The 5,080-nt window shown below is 35.2% G+C and overlaps 1 non-coding gene across 1 annotated transcript; it reads right to left on the bottom strand.

Annotated features, from left to right (window-relative positions):
• Positions 1 to 1,458: 1,458 nt before the first annotated feature.
• Positions 1,459 to 1,565, bottom strand: LOC112616681. The gene has a single exon (XR_003117719.1). It is a non-coding gene; the product is annotated as a U6 spliceosomal RNA (small nuclear RNA).
• Positions 1,566 to 5,080: the final 3,515 nt, after the last annotated feature.

Here is a 5,080-nt window from a genome sequence, read left to right as displayed (position 1 = left end):
ATAATTTATAAAGAAATGAGGTTTATTTGACTCATAGTTCTGGAGGCTGGGAAGTTCAAGATTGGGTGGCTGCATCTGGTTGGCTTCCAGTGAGGGCTATGTGCTGCATCATAACATGGTGGAGAAGCAGAAGGGGAAGCAGCATGTGCAAAGAAACCAAACACGAGAGGCAGCCTTACTTTATAATAACCTTCTCTCATGGTAACTAATACAGTCCCATGAGAGTGAGAACTCACTCCCATGAGAAAGGCATTAACCCCTCTTAGTGACCTACTCATTTCTTAAAGGTGCCAGCTTCCAACATCACCACACTGAGGACCAAGCCTCAACATGAGTTTTGGTGGGGACAAACAATATTCAAGCCATGGCACCTGGCATATGGTCTATCCTCAAGAATATTCCTTGTGAACTTCAAAAGAATGTATATTTTGCTATTGTTGGATGGGGTGTACTATAGATACAGTTGGTTGATAATGTTGTTCAATTCTTCTATGTCTCTGCTGATTTTATGTCTAGTTGTTTTATCCATTCTATAGAGTGGACTATAGAAGTCTTCAACTATTGCTGTGGAATTTTTTATTTCTTACTTCAATTCTGTAAGTTTCTGCCTCATGTATTTTGGAGCTCTGTTGTCAGGTATGTGTATACTTTGTAATTGTTATATCTTCCTGATTAACTAATGCTTTATAATTATAAAACGTTCTTCTTTGTCTGTAGCAATATTTTTTATCTTAATTTTGTCTGTTACTAGTACAGAGACTTTATCTCTCTTATGGTTACTATTTGCATAATATAATTTTTGTACTTTTACTTTCAACTTTTACTATTTGTGTCTTTGAATCTATGTGTGTCTCTTATAGACAGCATATAGCTGGGTCTTGTTTTATATCCAGTATAACTGTGTCTGCCTTTTAATTTCGATGTTTAATCCTTTTACATTTTTAATTAAAATTTTTATTGAGATAAGTGTATATTCATGTATAGTACTAAGAAATAACCCAGAACAGTCCCTGGTACATTTTGCCTAGTTTTCTCCAACAACAGTAACATTTTGCAAAACTATAGTATAATATTACAATTTGGATATTGTCAGTGGTATAATCTGTAGCTCTTATTTCTATTTCCCCAGCTTCATTTGTAATCGTTTGTGTGTGTGTGTGTGTGTGTCTGTGGGTGAGGGGGTTTATTAAGCTCTATGTAATGTTATCACCTGTGTAGAATAGTGTATCCACCACGACAGTCAAGGTACTGAACAGTTCCAACACCACAAGTATCCCTCATGTTTCCCTTTCACAACTATATCCATATCCCTGCCACCCCCACTGCTGCCCCATCCCTAATCCATGGAAACCACTAATCTGACCTCTACTTCTAAAATTTTTTCATTTCAAAAATGTTATATAAATAGGACTATGCATTATGTAACCCTTTGGGATTAGCCTTTTTTTTAAAACTCAGAAGTATGTGGAACACTTCATGAATTTGCATGTCATTCTTGCACAGAAGTCATGCTAATCTTCTTTGCATCATTGATATTTTAGTGTATGTGCTGCTGAAGTGAGCACAATCATTTGATTTTTAATGTGGTTATTGATATATTTGTATTTAATCTCATATTTTCAATTTGTTTTCTATTTGTCTCATGCCCTTTTGTTCCTCTATTCCTTCTTTACTGCTGTTTTTGTCCTAAATACTTTTTTTTAGTGTGTTATTTAAATTCCTTTTTAAATAGTTTTAAATTATATTTTTGGGAATAATTTTTTTAGTTTTTCTTCTGGAGGAAGTACAGTATGTTTCTAAACTAAAAACGATGTATTTCAGGTAATACTAACTTAATTCCAGTGAAATACAGAAATTTTGCTTCAATATAGTTCTATTCTATCCCTCCTTCTTTGTGATATTATTATTTATACATATTACTTCTTTGTATGACATATTTCCAACAGGAAAATTTTTATAATTATTCTTTTGTACAATTGTCTTCTAAATAAATTAAGAGAAGAGAGAAACTACCTTTCTAAAGTTTCTTATATTTAAATACATAGTTACTTTTACTCATGCTCTGTATTTTTTGTGTGAATTTGAATTACTGTCTAGTGTTATTTTCTTTCACCCTGAGGAATTTCACTTAGTATTCTTTGTAAGAGAGATCATGTTTATCTGGAAATGTCTTTGTTTTGCCTTCAGTTTTGAAATATAGTTTTGCTAGATATGGGATTCTTGGTTGACAGTTTTTTTTTCTTTCAATACTTTGAATATGTCATTCCACTGCATTCTGAGCCTCCATTATTTCTGAAGAGAAATCAGTTGCGAATCTATTAAGCTCTCCTTTCCACTTGTCTGTGATGAATTGGTTTTCTCTTTCTACTCTCAAGATTTTCTCTGTCTTTGCCTTTCAACATCTTGGCTATGTGTCTCTGTAAATGTCTTCTAGTTCATCTTACTTGGAATTAATTATGCTTCTTGGGTTTGTGGATTAATGTTTTTAATCCATTTGGGGAAGTTTGGGTCATTATCTCTTCATTTTTTTTTGGCCTCTTTCTTTTTTCTTCTTTTTGAACTCCCAGTATACATATGTTGGAATACTTAATTGTATCTCACAGGTCTCTCAGCCTCTGCTAATATTTCTTCATTAGTTTTTCTTTCCATTCTTCAGGTTGGACAATTCTTTGTTATTTACCTTCAAATTTGCTGATTCTTTCTTTTGCCACTCAAATCTCTTGTTGAGCCCCTTTGTGTATGTTTTATTTCTGTTATCGTTCTTCTTAACTCTAGAATTTAAGAATGGTCATTTAAAAATAATTTCTCTTTGATATTCTGTATTTGATGAGTCATTGTTATATTTTCTTTTTTGTCTTTTACATTTTTATTATTATATAATAATTGTACATATTTATGGGGTACCTGTGATATTTTGATACCACATACAATGTGTAATGGTCAAATCAGTGTAACTGGGATATCTCTCACTTCAAACATTTTTATTTTTTCTTGGGAACCATATTTTCTTTTGATTCTTTAAAGGGGATTTCCTTTGTATTTTTGGGACATATTAATAACACCTACTTTGAAGTCTTTGTCTGGTAAGTCCATCACCTGGGGTCTTTCAGAGAGTTTCTATTGCCTGCTCTTTTTTGTTCTTGTGTATGAGTCACACTGTCCCTTTTTTTTTTTTTTTTTTTTTTTTTTTTGCATGTCTCATAACTTTTTGTTGAAAGCTGGACAGTTTTGATAATATATTGTAGCAACTCTGGACTCTGATTCCTCTCTCCTCGGGTTTTGTTGTTGTTATTTTTGTTATTTATTTGTTATTTGTTATTATTGTTATTTATTTACTGAAATAACTATATACTGCCTGTCTCTCTGGCAGTGTGCAGCCACTGATGTTTCCACTCAATTAAAAAAAATCTTGATCTTATTTTTAAGCCTGTGTCTTTTGGAGTCATGTCTGGGTCAGCATAGCATAGAGGTCAGCCAAAGATTTAAACTCCTTGAGCCAATAAGGCTTTTACCGTATCGTGATGGATCTGTGTATGGTTTGGAAAATGGCATTCAAAGTTTAGGCAGTTTGCAAGTCTGTCAGTCTTTACTTTCTGTGCTTTTAGAGTCTCACGTTCATTCAACGACAAGTAGCTCACTAAGACCCTCTTCAGTCTTTCCTGAGCATAAGCACAGCCATGGTACACATGCAGATTTCCAGGCCCACTCTGGCTGTCTTGATCTCTGGATCTTGCTGATAAATTTCTTGCTCTTCTGCTGGTATGATTGCCTACTGGCCCAGCCAGTAGGGCAATTCCAGACTAGTTATGATTTTGGATTTTTCTGATTGTTTATCCCCAAGATTGCTATTGTTTTCAACCATGGGTTTTTCCATCCTCCATTCCATATCACATTAGCCCTTCCAGCCATGGAGCTGCTGGTCCTCAAGGCCTGCCCTGCCCTGGTAGAACTACAGTGGCATGAAGCTGGGTGGAACAGCATGAAACAGTCTTGGACAAAAATAACAATCCCTCTCTATTCTTACCGAGATTCAATCATTTTTCGTGAATAAATGTTTCTCATTTTTTTGTTTTGTTTCTGGTCAATTTCCGGATTCCTGAAATGGTTATTTTTGACAATTTTGTCCAGTTTTATTTTTGCTTTTTGGGATGAGGATTTGGTGAACTCCTCGCTCAGCTATTCTGGAAGTCTTGCCCTAGTAATGGCCGTCTGAGGCTGTGTTTACCATACACAACACCCAAATGGAATGCTTCTTAGAACATAGTGGTTCATATCCAGAGTAGTGTCTGCACATTGTGGGCAGGGCAAGGGTGGAGCAAGTTCCAGTGATATGCCTCCATAATATCTCATCAGCTTTCAAAAGGAGACTTACAAAGAGATTGAGCATCCTGTATTCAGAGAGAAGATAAGCAATCAATGCCCAAGAAATTTGCCATTCCATGTGGCAGTAAATATGAAGGCTGGTGTGTATGGAGGCTCCACACATCCAATTGAGGAATGGTCTTTAGGATGGGAAATCAAGAAGAAGAGGGGAGCATTTTCCTTCCTAAAACATTAACTGTGGGAAATGAGAGGATGGAAACCCACCTGTGAGGGACATTTCCAGTTTAAAAAAATTACTAAGGAATATGTTTCTCATCCTCTTTATATACTTGTATATCTAGAAATACTTCTTTGTCTCTTTGTCCATTGTTCAACTCAGTGGTCTCTCTGGGTCAGGCTGTAAATATATCGATGAAGCTGGACATCCTTCATAGTTGGAAGGAATGATGGCTGGCTCTTGTAGCATCGTGAGAGGTCTCTATGTATCTGTGTGTGTTCAATAGGAAACCCCTTCCCACACAAAGCTTCTCAGAGTACCAGAGCTGCTATATGCAAATAAAGCTCTTTGATGTGTATTTTCAATTAATCACTGACTCTTGCACAGGATAAATGAAGTTATTTTTCCCCGTTACCAGCTTTAATTCATAGGTTATAATGCTAATGAAGGTTGGCTTTTTTTTGATGTTGCTTCTATTTTTATCATTGTCTTTTCCTTATTTTACTAATTACCTGTGCAATGACATGGTATCTAAATTGA

This window comes from Theropithecus gelada, chromosome X (assembly GCF_003255815.1).
Source record: "Theropithecus gelada isolate Dixy chromosome X, Tgel_1.0, whole genome shotgun sequence".
Classification (NCBI taxonomy): domain Eukaryota; kingdom Metazoa; phylum Chordata; class Mammalia; order Primates; family Cercopithecidae; genus Theropithecus; species Theropithecus gelada.
The sequence above is the reverse complement of the archived record's forward strand: the minus strand, read 5'-3'. Positions and strand labels throughout refer to the sequence as shown.